This window comes from Heloderma suspectum, chromosome 7, assembly GCF_057233095.1.
Source record: "Heloderma suspectum isolate Gila_16-S chromosome 7, 16-S_ref, whole genome shotgun sequence".
In the NCBI taxonomy this organism is placed as follows: domain Eukaryota; kingdom Metazoa; phylum Chordata; class Lepidosauria; order Squamata; family Helodermatidae; genus Heloderma; species Heloderma suspectum.
The window spans coordinates 98,389,609-98,404,949 of record NC_139464.1 but is presented as its reverse complement, the minus strand read 5'-3'; the positions used below and the strand labels follow the sequence as shown (position 1 = coordinate 98,404,949).

At 40.9% G+C, this 15,341-nt stretch overlaps 1 long non-coding RNA gene across 1 annotated transcript; it reads left to right on the top strand.

Annotated features, from left to right (window-relative positions):
* Positions 1–395: 395 nt before the first annotated feature.
* Positions 396–9,816, top strand: LOC146340095 (uncharacterized). The gene is made up of 3 exons (XR_014784472.1): positions 396–630; positions 5,999–6,074; positions 8,928–9,816. It is a non-coding gene; the product is annotated as an uncharacterized LOC146340095 (long non-coding RNA).
* Positions 9,817–15,341: the final 5,525 nt, after the last annotated feature.

Below are 15,341 nucleotides of genomic sequence, written 5' to 3'. Positions count from 1 at the left end.
TATAACAAAAGTATGGTGTAGTGGTTAGAGTCCAGTCCAGTGAGATAACTAACAGGACATTTGCTAATGAGCTGGATGTGGAAATACAAAGCTGAGCTGGGGGCAAGCGGGGTGCTGACATGTGTAGGAGTGAGTTGCATTGAACTCAGTAAGACTTACTTCTGAGTAGACATGCACAGAGTTGGTTCTCCTCTCCATTTTAGCCTCACAACGTCAACAACAATGCTGGATGTGGAAATAGAAAGCCTAGCAGGGGGAATAATATCTCATGCAGGGCTCCAGACCGGCATGGTCATTTTAAAAGTTTTTTCTTTCTTTCTTTGAAACAGTGTTGCTTTAAACAAAGAGTACATCGCTCAGGCACACCTAGGGCAGCCTTGTTTTGGGAAGCCCCTAGGAGGAGGAAGTGTGTTGGCTGAAAGTAATTACTGCATGTCTCAGGGCAGGGAGAAAAATACATAAATATCTACGAAAAATAGCCTTTCTTATGGAAGTTATGCAGACTCACAGAGATGGTATGGATTTATCTTTGTAATTCTTGCAGCAGGAAAAAAAGAGGAGAATTCCAGGGGTTGCGAATGACGGTACGGAGCACTGGCCGCAAACTGTGGAAGTCAAGTGGAACAGAAGGTACACAATTCGTACATCCCTAGTTTTGCACACCTTTCGCAGGGTGGTGGGGCGGGGGGGGGCTTCGTTCCGCCATGGATTTCAGGGGCCGAATGCACTGGCATTCGGCCTCACTGAGATCCATGGCGGAATCCTCTGACATCCCTACAGCAATGTGGGGAGCTGCAAAAGTTCCGTGCAACTCCATGTAACCCAGTGGGTGCCACCAAGATTAGAAGAAATCCCAATCCTATCTGCTCATCCTGGGTTCCACATCTTCAGCCTGCTAGAGTCTGACCAAAAAAGTAAAGCAAAAAAGACAGATATAGCCAGTGGAGGCTGGTGGCTCTGATGTCAGTGGGACTAAAAATCCACTCCGGGTTTCAGTCAGAACCAGTCAGAACTCTGAAGGAGCTATCTAAGGCACTAAACCATATCCCCAAAATGGGTTCAGCACCTTGGATAGTTCTTTTAGAGTTCTGACCAGTTCTGACTGAAACCCAGAGACGATTTACAGCCCCGCTGACATCAAAGCCACCACACTACACTGAGTGTAGCAGACATATGTATCTATATCTATGAATAATATCATCTGATCATTAGTAGGGATTTTTTTGGGTGTGCTTTGCATTTTCATTGCATGCTTTTGTTCTGGCTGTCAGCTTCCTTCAGAAACAATGGGGCATCAGTTCCATTCCCTTCATTTATTTTAAAGAATTTTAAGGCATGGAGAACAGAACACAGCAGACTATAAACACCAAATATACCATATTAAAATATGTGCTGTCTCAGTCTGTAACAGAATGCCATGTTTTACTACACACATAATATCCAATTATTTGTACTCCACAGCAAACAAAGCTATTTTATTTTTTAACAAATGTGCCTTTGTCTGGCAACACAGAACAGCTTCTGTCCATTCAATTTCTAAAGCAGGCGTGGGGCACCTAGGGTACTCCAGAGGTTGTTGGACTTCAAGTCCCATTAGCCCCAGCTAACATGACCAATGTTGAGTGATGCACAGCATAGGTTTTATAAGCAATCAGATTTTGAAGTGATTTATAAGCAATCAGATTTTTTTAATGGTGGAATATTTTTTTCTTTTTCTTTTGAGATTCACCTTAACTAAAGGAATATCCAGGATTAAAAAAAAAACCCAAAACCACTTTACATCTTACCTGTATGAATTTCTCTGTCAGAGTTAATCTCTGACTTAAAAAAAAAAAAAAATGGAACAGGCATTTCAGGCCAAACATGGAGAATAAATTATTTCTCAGCATCAGCAAAATCATGCCAAATTCCAGCTGTGTTGCATCAGCTCCAGAAGGTTCCCACTAGAGCTTATACACAATATAGTTTATTCTTTTTAATATTAATATCTCTTTCACAACATGGAACAGGGACAATTAAGCTTGAAACCTCTGCATTTGCATGAGATTTGCTTTAGCTGGCCATTTTAATTCACTTCATTTTTCTCTGAACACTAGTTTAAAAAGTAACATGAAATATTTAAATTAAAACAAGAAACAGAACTGCATTCTTGGGCTTTCTATATTATTTTCATCTCTAGCACAAAGTTCTCTAAGGGTGCAATGCTATGGCTGCTAGTCACCAGCTCGATGGCCATAGGATCGGTTAGTTCCCTGAGAACCAACTTCTACCCCGTCCCAAGCCACCTTGTAGGCATTGCAGATTGGCCCTGTGCTACGTGTTCAGAACAGCACTGCGGAGCGGGGAGAACGGGGCGTTCCTGGGGGAGGGCCAGGGCAGGGAGGTCGTAAGTGCCAGTACGACACTTCCTATGTGTCGTCCAGCCGCCCCTCCCCAGGCTCCAAGTTCCTGCGTCTAGACAGCCAAAATTGGCTGTCTAGCTGCAAAAGCAGGGCAGTGGGAGCATGGAAGAGATCCACTTCTCACCACTCCTCCTGCCCTGCAATGGATAGGTGGTCGCCCCCAGGGTTGGAGGTGACTGCTGATCTGCATAGGATTGCTCCCTCCAGTGAGTAGACTTCATGACAGTGTAATCCCTTAAGTAAAACTGGGATGAATCTAGTAAAGTCAATGAGCAAAATGACATAGGATTATAATTTAGATTCAAATCTTCTCATGAAAGAGACCTTGAAACAGTAACTATTGAAAAGCTAATGGCAAAACTAGCCATGAAGACCATCTTCACCTGAATCTATAGTAAGTCAGTGGAATGCATGGGCAGTAACCTATACTGCCACTATACTCCTGCTCATTCTGTTGCACAAGCAGGACCCACCATTAGTACAATGGGGATTTAGCATTTCATGAAGGAATCCCGTAATTGAGGAGAAATGCTAATTTCCAAATTGTGACAGCTCAGTGGAGCTCCCTTCTGAGAGTTCCGCTGACCTGCTCTGTTGTGGAAATTAGAGTTTCTGCTCATTTCCAGTTCCTTTACAAAGCACTAGCTCCTCATTAGCCTCACTAGTGGGGCAGGCAACATAGGCTATTGTCCCATTATGGTAAATAGTCACCCATGTTCGATAGATAGATAGTTCCTTCAGAAATCCACATACTGAAGACCAAATAGGTGTGACATGGGACATCCATTATTCAATCTGCCAGTGTCTTTTTCTTTAGGAAAAGCAGTTTTGATTGGAGCAATGGTGTGTGAGGAGTGGGGGTTAACTCTTTCCACTGTGCCTTTGCTCTGATTTAACACCAACCCAAGCTGCTATAAGCTAACAGGAAACAAACCAAGTGCAATATGGGTAACTGACTTTTGTTGGTGTTGCTGCCTCCATGGCCAATACCAGTTTTGTAGAGGGGATTTAAACCAAGGACATGCCATGGAGAAAGGATTAAATCCTATCAGGTGGCTCTGATGGGGAACCTATCTCACTCTTACCTATCCCCAAGGAAAACAAGATTAATTTATCAGGTGTAGCTCAAGGGAAAGCCAAAATGTACTGGGGAAGACACCTCTGCTGTTTGTCCAGGCCACTCTCGCAGAGCATTCCAACAGGAATTATCCACACTGGACTTAATAGCCTACATGTTATACCATGTTCATTCAATATAGTTGTGCCACCTGTATCAAAATTCCCAGCCTTTGGTGTCCACACCTTTATTTCATCCTCCTCCCTTGCCCCTCCAAAAAATGTTGCTATTATTAGATGAGAAAACACCCTACTGATTTTCAGTGGCTTCTAAAAGGGGATTAAACAAATACATGGAGGACAACGCTATCGATGATTACTTGTCATGATGGCTAAATATTACTTGCAGAATTAGAGGCAGTATGCTTCTCAATACCAGTTGCAAGAGAACATGAATGGAAGGGTGCTATTGTAGTTATGTCCTGTTTGTGGGCTTCTCATAGGCATCTGTTTGGCCCCTGAGGTAACACAGAGCAGTATCCAAGGAGCATTTATGCCCCGTCGAGTCTTTTCTTCCCTGCTCATTGCATTGCACAAGTGATGGGTCCCACTTGCACAATACAATCAGTGGGACCCACCACTTACGTAAGGGAGGTTTAGTGCTTCCAAGGGGAAGCCCCAAAACAAACACTCATATCTGGAAGGTAGCATGCTGGTGGTGCTCCCTTATGCGAGCTCCGCTGACCTGTCTCCTTCTAGAAACAAGCTTTTCCACTCATTTTGCTAAATCACCATTGCACAAGCAGTGGGGGCCACTTGTGCAACACAATCATCAGGGCAGAAGAGAATCAACTGAGGTAGAAGTGCCCCATTGGATTCTGCCCATAATGCTGGCCTAGATAGGCCTTTGGTCAGATCCAGTATGGCGTTTGTTATGTTCTTATGACCAAAGTGCAGTTTTAACAGTGTGTTAGAGTGGGAGAAGACTGGGGAAAAAAATACAACCTGGTCTCAGATAACTTGCGTAGGAAAACACAATTTGCGAAAACAACCACTTTCACAGGCTTTGAGCTTAATTATTACTGGGAAAATATAAATACCAAGGCTCTTTTCAAGCATACATTTTAGAACTAGGAAAACATAGATAACTCAAAATGAGGAATTGTGAATTATGTACAGCTGCAGAGTTATTCTGAGAACACTTTAATCCTTCATTTTCTTTTCCGTTATACATTCACTGTGAATCTGTAGTGCATAGATACTGAATGAAGTTTTAGTGCTGCTTGTAGAAATACTCCTAGACTAAAAAAATATTTAGCTCAGCTAGCGGCCTTTTTGCCAGCCTACTTGAATCAAGGATCAGGGGTGGCTCCTTGATGGCATTCAGGAATTTGCTGCCCTTTGGTGATTTCTCAGCTGTTTTATTTAATGCAGCACGGTTATTTTTGCAAAATTGCAAACAGAATGGTGGGATCTGAGGCAAATGCTCTTAAGAATGCCCCATCCAGCCATTCTGGAACTCATTCCTATCCAATGTTTCTTTTAACTATATACCAATAGCAACTGCTTCAATTCTTTAGGGGTAGTGTCAGAGCATTTGTGACAGCATACAGCATGACAGGGAAGGGAGGGGAGCAAGCCAACTAACTTAGCACTCTCTTTTCCCATCCCACCCTGTGGTCCTCACCACTATCACCACATGAACTTCTTTATTTTTCCCATCTGCCTCAACGAAAACAGCCTCTGTAACTTTGTGTCTCCCATAGACTTCCTTACTGACCCAGTGGGAAGGCATGTGGTGAAGATCAAGGCATCAGATGAAAGTTAAACCTCCAGCAAATTAGTTTTTCCTAAATGTTTTGAAAATCAGAAATGTGATTGTTGTTTTAATGATATTCCATGGGGAAAAATAATTTTAAAACAGTTTTAGCAGTTAACCATAAGAGCAATTAGGCTATGAAAAAAACATGGAGAAAAACATATTCAACTAAACTTTATCTAGACTGCTTCCCTACTTAAGCCAAGCCCCAGTAATTCAATTTCTTTCAGGTCATACTGGTCCTTTGGCAGTGCAGCTGTTTTTGTTCCTAGAGTCTGGTTCCTCTGCCACTCTGTCTCCTCACTTCTTTCTTCTGATTTCTAGTTCTTAAGATGACTGTCTGCTTGCCAGCTTCACACATACAGGATCCAACTCCTCCGAATCACCCAGAATTGTTGTAGACATTTGCTAAATTTCTGGTTCCCATAGTAACTAGGTTCTTTCTTTCTTTCTTTCTTTCTTTCTTTCTTTCTTTCTTTCTTTCTTCCTTCCTTCCTTCCTTCCTTCCTTCCTTTCTCTTCTTCTTCTTCTTCTTCTTCTTCTTCTTCTTCTTCTTCTTGTTTCAGTTTTCTGGGCTAAACCCTTCTACCTTCTTTGACCTTTTGGACCTTCTGGTAAGAACAGCCTCCAAACTCCAAACAACCCAATATATAAATGGAATGCAACAATTTTAGAACTAAGAACAAACACAAAATGGCTGAACAGTTTCATTCCTTCACAGATAGCTTTGAAATGTAGTCTTCAAACTGTTTTCCATGGAACCCTCAGACACTTATCAGGAGTTCCTGAAACATAAGGTCAGTAATGATGGGAAACATTGCTGGAAAGACAGTTTCTCCTGTATTACTGATTTTCCCCTGCAATGTGAAGCCACAGGAGAGTGTTAGCAATGTTACTCTTTATTCATGCAAGCAGTGCTAAGGCTCAACAGGGTTGGCTAGTGCCTACATGAAACTGAGTGTCCACTCTAGAACCTGACCCAAAATAGCTTGTGATATGCTGGAACTGCAGGGCATATGAGTTGATGTGGAAAATATTCCTGAAGACAGAAAATTTGACACCAGTGGCTTGGAGAAACAGAGCATTTTTTCCATTAATCTTTTTATTGTGATTTTAACAAAACAAAACAAAACAAAACAAATTGTGAAGAGAAAGAAAAAACTGAAAAAAAATTACATGCATAAAAATATCAGTGCTCCATTAAATACAACATTCTAAAAAAGACAAGTCATTACATGTAAGCTCCAAGAAAAGCCAACCAAGTATCTATATATTTATCCATTTGCGAATGGCGCCTATATACCACCCATTCAAACAGTTGATAGCACTGTTAAGTCCTCAAATGGATGAACATTTGTCCTTCCAATGTTGTAATATCAGTCTTTGGGCTATCAAAAGGGCTCAAAAAATCGATTTGTGCTGGCAGTACAAAAACTTCCAAGAGACCAGTAAATAGTTTAGGAGGACATGTACATCATTCAATATTAAAGAGAGTTTCAATTCAAAGATTATCCCTGTTATGATCTCCTCCCAAAAGGAGGTGACTATTGGACATTGCCAAAACATGTGGATAAAAGAAGCATTAGGTGTATCACATCTCCAACAACTATGCAAATTAGACAAACCCTTATTAAAAAGTCACTGTGGAGTCCACTAAAACTAAAACAAGATTATTATTTTTTTGGCTGAATAAGGCATAGCCTAAGATCCATAGATACTTCAGGTACAGACACTAAAACAACAATCCATTGATTAGGCAAATTGGGCCTATTCAGTTCTCTATTCGATTTCTGTCTTAAACCCTGAGTGTCATATTTATTTACTGGTAACAAGTATTTATATACATGAATTATGGGTTGATATGACTGCCCAGCTGTTATCAGTATTTCCAAGAACAATGGAAACTCAAGCTGTAAAAGCAGCCAGCCTAAACCTGGAATTCAACAAGTGTTGCAATTGTAAGTATTGCCATTCAGCCACAGTGGGTAAATCATATTTAGCATGCAAATCAGAAAATGACAGAAACTCATCATCTGGACCCAATAATTGATCCAGGGTAAAAATCAACTTATCCATCCATGTCAGCTGCAAAAACATTTTCTTTCCCATTTTTACATCTGGATTTGCCCATAAAGTCAACTGAGCATGAGAAAATAGATCAAACTGTAATTGACATGATATTGTACCTCTATAACACCTCTATAACAGCTGGAATTCTGGGAGGGGGGTTGTCTATTCTAATACTCTGAGAACCTAAAGCCATCACTTTGGAAAGAGGGTTGAAACAGGAGGATTCCAGAACTGACCAGGGTGGAAAATCTAATTGGACTGGAAAAGACCAAATTTAGTAAAGGACAACAAATAGGCCCAATGGTATAAAGCAAGGTCTGGAAAGCCAAGCCCGCCTTCTTTATTGGAAGTTGCATCCATTTCAGAGATGCATATTTGAGGTGAAGAGGGCCCCCTCCCCCAAATGAAACAAAGCATTAAGTTTTTGGAAATATTTGCCAGGTATAAATAGTGGAATCCCACATAAACAGTCCAAGGTATGATATTCATCTTTACTACATTAACTTCGTCGCACAAACTCAACTTTAAACATGTCTATCTATCTATATTTTGTACAATTGCATTAATCAACTTATTCAAATTTAGTTTAAGCAATTGGGATATATCTGTAGGAATAAGTATTCCCAAGTAGGTAATAAAATCTGGGCACCATCAAAATTGCCTACTAGCCAACACGCTAAAAGATGTCTTATCTAGAATCAGCATCAATTCAGACTTTACCCAATTAATTGAATAACCAGACAGATCACCAAAAGTATTAATCAATTTCATCAAAGCTGGAATAAATGACTAGAGTTTTGAAATAAATAATAAAAGGTCATCAGCACAAAGAATATTTTTAAATTCTAAACCAGCATGCACAAGACCATGAATACTACTATTCTATCTAATTGCACATGCCAGGGGTTCCAAACATAAACCAAATATCAATGGGGAAAGTGGACATCCTTGTCCAGTGTCTCGCCCAAGTAGGAAAAATAATAAAATTCTGAAAACCAACCATTAGTCATAAGTCAAGCTCTTGGGGTTATATTCTTGGGGTTGAATATAAAATTTTAAGCCATTTCAAAAAGTCTTCTAGAAAAAAAAACAAAAAACCTCAATGTAGCAAGCATAAATTTCCAATGGATTTATCAAAGGCCTTTTCAGCATCCAAAGAGACAATGGATGCCTGGTCAGTTCTTTCTGAATTTAAAGCTATCAAATCAACAACTAGTCTCAAATTATCAGCCCCATGTCTGTTTTTAATGAATCCCACCTGGCTGGACCAACATTGTAATAACTTGCTGCAGTCTATCAGCTCCATTTGCTGTTAATATTTTAATATCAACATTTATTAACGAAATAGGTTGATTGTTAGCACAGTAAGTATGATCCTTGCCAGGCTTAGGAATAATGGTAATAAAAGCATCATTTAGCGATGAGGAAAGGGAACTCGATTCAAATATACATTTATAAAGACAATAAAGCTTTGGCACTAAGAGGCTAGGAAATGTTTTACATCACCCAATTGTGAGCTCATCCAGACCAGGGGATTTCCCAGTGTTCATATTCATAATTGTTTTCATAATTTCTTTCAGACGCAATGGAGCCATGAGATGCTGCCTTTGTAAAGAATCTAAGCATGGGAGATTAACCTGAGCAAAACCCCCAGTCATATTCTGCTCCACTATTTCACTACTCTTACTATACAAATACATATAAAACCTTAAAAATTGTGAAGTTATATCTATGGGAGAAGCATACATGTACATGTTATGATAATAAATAAAAGGCCCCTGTTTGGGCAGCATTCAACCCTGTTATTTAATCAGTTAACCATCTGTATGTGACTGAGTATTTGGTTTTATACATGTGTACCTTTCTTATTGTATTTTTAAATTGGCATGTATTTATCTGTATGCATTTGTTTTTAGGACTACTGCAGTTTCTTGCCATCCTTAAAAAATGGAGCCTTTTTTGCCCCTTTGCAGTTTACTTACTATCATAGCATGTGCATGCTTTGGCTGGTATATGTACTAGTACTTGGCTGGTTTGGCAAGACTTATAATTTGTTGAGTTTTAATGTTTAAATATTTTTTCTTATATTTTAATATATAAAGTATTGGCTTTTAACCATAATTTTTTTTAAAAAAATCAACGCAATATCATTTTGATATTTACAGGTTTAACTACTGCAGTGTCCAATGTTAGTAATTGTGAGGAAACTGTTGTATACAGTGTGTTTACATATATATGTTTGTTCATTATTTGGCATACCTTTTATATACTAGACCAGTATATATTTTATATACTAGTATAATTGTACTAGACCCTGAGGAAGACTGTATGCCAAAACGCATTTGGTGCATTTGGTATTGCTTATTTTTGTGTCGTTAGTTTTTTTCAGCACAGTTATAATATTGTATTCTCTTTTATTGTTTAGATGTATGCTTTTATGCTACACAAATAAAAACACCCTTCATCATTAGATTTTGTCATATATCAGGCTTGGGCATGGGACAGAAATGGTCTTGGTCACCTGGGTAGATGATATGAGGAAGGCTCTGGATAGGGGAAAATGCTCCTTCCTTGTTCTCCTCGACCTCTCAGCGGCTTTTGATACCGTTGACTGCGGTATCCTCCTGGACCGCCTGGAGGGGTTGGGCATTGGAGACACCGTATTGCGGTGGTTCTGGTCCTTCCTCTCCGGCAGGTACCAGAAGGTAGCACTGGGACAGGAGGTTTCGGACCTGTGGCTGCTTACTTGTGGGGTGCCACAGGGTTCCATCCTCCCCCTGATGCTATTTAACATCTGTGTGAAGCTGCTGGGGGCTATCATCAGGAGGTTTGGGGTGCAGTGTCATCAATATGTGGATGACACGCAGCTCTACCTCTCATTCAAATCTTCACCAAGATTGGCCAGAGAATCCCTGTCCAAATGTCTGGAGACAGTGAGTGGCTGGATGGGGAGGAATAAGCTGAAACTGAACCCTGACAAGACCGAGGTACTTTTGGTGGGAGACAAGAGGAGGCTGGGGGATGTTGACCTGGTGTTGAATGGGGTACGGCTACCCTTGAAAGACCAGGTCAGTAGCCTGGGGGTCATTTTAGACTCCCAGCTGTCCATGGAGGCTCAGGTGTCAGCTATGAGCCCGACAGCGCTGTACCAACTCCATCTGATACGGCAGCTGCGCCCCTACTTTCCCAACCATCTGCTCCCATCAGTAGTACATGCCCTGGTCTCCTCTCATTTAGACTACTGTAATGCGCTCTACGTGGGGTGACCCTTGAAGACAGTTCGGAAGCTGCAGCTGGTACAGAAAGTGGCGGCTCGCCTGATTAAAGGCAGGCACTGGTGAGATCACATCACTCCGGTGCTGAAGGAGTTGCACTGGTTACCAGTTGTTTACGGGCCAAATTCAAGGTGTTGGTTTTGACCTTTAAAACCCTATATGGTTCTGGCCCAGCCTATCTTAAGGAGAGCCTCCAGCAACACCAGACAGGCCACTTCACAAGATCAGCCTCGGATGGCCTTCTCTCTGTCCCATCAGCTGGGACAGCTAGACTGGTGAGGACGAGGGAGAGGGCTTCTCTGTGGTGGCCCCCACTCTGTGGAACTCCCTCCCTAGGGAACTCCTCCATGCCCCCTCTTTAATGAGCTTCCACTGTGCATTAAAAACATGGTTGTTCAGGCAGTCATTTGGGGTGGGTTAGGGTACTTTTAGAAATATGATGTTTTTAGTGTAGAATTTTATTGTTTTAAACTGTTCTGTTGTTGTACATTGCCCAGGGTGGCTGGGTGGCTACCTTTGTAGCATGCCTGGATCGATGTATCACAAATGTTCTATTAAGGTCGAATTGCTTGTGAGTTTTGGAACATGCACAGTCTGAATCTAAACACTACCATTTCTGTGCATGCATTGAGTTGAGTTGATGGGCTAGCCCTTGAATGATCTGGCACGTCCACAGCTCCTTCTCTTTGTCACTGCCGCAGCTCTGGCTACAAGGAGGAGGACTGTGTGAGCTCATCTTTTTCTCTCCTCCATATAGTGAGTAAACATTACACCATGAGGACAGGCCACATGAAAACAACCAATCAGGAAGGTGGTACGTCACATGGTAACACATCACATCATGCCCAATGACGCAATTCCAAACTGTTGTTCCCAAAACGCACCTTGATAATGGACATGTGAAAAACTTGCATATATGGAACAAGATCTCATACTAAAGGAGAACTCTTGTCCAAACTCATATGGACAAATTCGAAATTCCTTGTTTTCCGAGTAAGTAACAAACGCAAATCGCTCAGGTTCACGCATCACCATTTACATTAAAACATTCTGCCACACCAATGGTAAATAATATGCATTCCAGTAATTAAACTGATTAGAGTCCCTTAGTTTTATTTCTAGCCTCACACTTTGTGTATCATTTACAGTGTTGGTGATTTGAATAAGAGTAAATCAGGTAAATGTTAACCTATCAGCTCTTCAGACACAAGCACAAAAAAGGACTGATTTAACGTGCAAACAGAAACACCCTAAGTGCCGGATTGAAGAACATGAAGGTCCTTTACATTGAAATGTTATTGAGTCTTTAATTAGATTTTGGTTGTGTCCCTTAACTAGCATTTACTTAATCCATGAATTACATTATTATTTAATGAATGCATCTTGATTTTGTTTATGCACTTAGGTTTTCCCCCCCGTAAGTATAAAACCATGCTCAGAATTACAATATGCAAATAGGGGTAGGGAGGGGGATATTCACCATGAGTGAAAGGGAGTGCTTCTTCCAGAGCAGAAGAGCCATAGTGTTACAGCGCTATAATGAAGAATTCTTCAAGGCTTCATGTTTCCCCACTGAATTCCAAACAGATTAAAATCATTTTTATAATCATGTTAGTTTGATAAGAAAAGTAATTTTCTGTTCAAGAACAACCTTTTCTCAATTCTCCTCCCCCCTCTTCATTTCATATGGCATCCTGTACCATATCATCTCGACAGCAGTAGTTTGCAGTACTGTTGAGACTCTGTCAGAAGATGTTTATGTCTTCATTAAACCTCATTAAAAAAAGAAAAGATAGCTTGCTGTCCGTGACTACTAGAACATAACTAATGTAGTCCATATCCTTTAAGACTGAGCCTCCAATTCAGTAAAGAAAGCAAAACTTCTTCAGCACTCTAGTGACTTTAAAAATAGCATTACTATTCCTTTACTCATTGGACCTGTTTCTAGCCAGGTCCATATTTGCATTAAACATGCAGGTGTTGTTGTTGTTTTTTAATGCCAATTGCATGGGATGGTGGTGGTGATATGAATGATCAGAGCAGGCATTGAGGGGGGCTTAACTCTCCTCACCCAGAGTCTGCTGCATATTATGTGATTAGCATAATTTATTTTATTTTATTTTAGTTATTAAATTTCTTAATCTCCCATCTGGCTGGTCACCCAGCCAGTCAGGGCGATGTACAACAATACAAACAGTTTTAAAACAATAAAATTCTACATTAAAACATCATATTTCTAAAAAATACCCTAACCCACCCCAAATGCCTGCCTGAACAACCATGTTTTCAATGCGTGGCAGAAGTTCATTAAAGAGGGGGCATGGCAGAGTTCCTTAGGGAGGGAGTTCCACAGAGTGGGGGCCACCACAGAGAAGGCCTAGCTGTCCTGGCTGATGGGACAGAGAAAAGGCCATCTGAGGCTGGTCTTGTTAAGCAGCCTGTCTGGTGCTGTTGGAGACACTCCTTAAGATAGGCTGGGCCGGAACCAGTCATGTGAAAAAGAAAGTACACCCTCTTTGAGTTCTATGGTTTTACGTATCAGGACATAATAAAAATCATCTGGTACTTAGCAGGTCTTAAAATTAGGTAAATACAACCTCAGATGAACAACAACACATGACACATTATACCGTGTAATTATTTATTTCACAGAAGTAAAGCCAAAATAGAAAAGCCATGTGTGAAAAACTAAGTATACCCTTACTGCTTTCATAGGTATGACGAGGCTAAGTAGCAGCCAGGTGCTGCTAATCAAATGCCCTTGATTAATTGATCATCAGCAAGTGTGACAACCTCTATAAAAGCCGAAGTCTCAGGGGTTTGCTGGTCTCGAGCATTCAGGTGTGTGTTAACACAATGCCAAAGAGTAAAGACATCAGCAATGACCTTAGAGAAGCAATTGTTGCTGCCCATCAATCTGGGAAGGGTTATAAGGTCATTTCCAAACTATTTGAAGTATATCATTCTACAGTGAGGAAGATTATTCACAAGTGGAAAACATTCAAGGCAGTTGCCAATCTTCCCAGGAGTGGATGTCCCCGCAAATTCACCCCATGGGCAGACCGTGCAATGCTCAGAGAAATTGCAAAACATCCAAGAGTTACATCTCAGACTCTACAGGCCTCAGTTAGCATGTTAAATGGTAAAGTTCATAACAGTACAATTAGAAAAAGAGTGAACAAGTATGATTTGTTTGGAAGGGGTGCCAGGAGAAAGCCTCTTCTTCTCTCTAAAAAGAACATGGCAGCACAGCTTAGGTTTGCAAAGTTGCATCTGAACAAATCACAAGACTTCTGGAACAATGTCCTTTGGACAGACAAGACCAAAGTGGAGATGTTTGGCCATAATGCACAGCACCACGTTTGTCGAAAACCGAACACAGCATATCAGCACGAACATCTCATACCAACTGTGTCAAGCACGGTGGTGGAGGGGTGATGATTTGGGCTTGTTTTGCAGCCACAGGACCTGGGCACCTTGCAATCACTGAGTCGACCATGACCTCCTCTGTATACCAAAGTATTCTAGAGTCAAATGTGAGGCCATCTGTCCGACAGCTAAAGCTTGGCCGAAATTGGGTCATGCAACAGGACAATGGTCCCAAGCACACCAGCAAATCTACAACAGAATGGCTGAAAAACAAAAGAATCAAGGTGTTGCAATGGCCCAGTCAAAGTCCAGACCTCAACCTGATTGAAATGCTGTGGCGGGACCTTAGGAGAGCTGTGCATAAACAAATGCCCGCAAGCCTCAATGAACTGAACCAATGTTGTAAAGAAGAGTGGGCCAAAATTCCTCCACAATGATGTGAGAGACTGATAAAGTCATACAGAAAATGGATACTTCAAGTTATTGCTGCTAAAGGTGGTTCTACAAGCTATTGAATCATAAGGTGTACTTTTTCACACATGGCTTCTCCATTTTGGCTTTATTTCTGTAAAATAAATAATGACACGGTGTAATATGTCATGTGTTGCTGTTCATCTGAGGTTGTATTTACCTGCTAAGGACCAGATGATTGTATTATTTATTTATTTGTTGCATTTATACCCCACCTTTTTTCCTCTTGCAAGGAACCCAAGGTGGCTTACATTATCCTCCTCCTCTCCATTTTATCCTCACAACAACAACCCTGTGAGGTGGGTTGGGCTGAGAGTCTGTAACTGGCCCAAAGTCACCCAGTGAGCTTCCATGGCCGAGTGGGGACTAGAACCCAGATCTCCCAGCTCCTAGTCCAGCACTCTTGCCACTACACCACAGCTGATACGTAAAACCATAGAACTCAAAAAGGGTGTACTTTCTTTTTCACATGACTGTATAGAGTTTTAAAGGTCAAAACCAACACCTTAAATTTGGCCTGGAAAACAACTGGTAACCACTGTAACATTTTGCTTGGCCCTTTTTCACATGTAACAGCATGTAAATGTGTTCGTATAGGGGTTTCTGGGTAATAGCCCAGTATCCTTTTGCTGATTGAAGAGTATTCTTCACCTGGAAGAGCATGTGACAGAATACTGTAACACTTGCATTATTGTTGAATTCAAGCTTGATTAATAGAGTGTAGAGATAAGGATTTTTTGGATATTGAATAAATAGGTTCCTTTTTTAAACATAATTCAAGCAATTGCTCAGAAAAGTACCGCTGCTATTCTACACAGGAATAAGCCCTAGTGTGTTTGTTGAATTTGCATTGGATTGTGCTCTCTGGAATGGTTACTA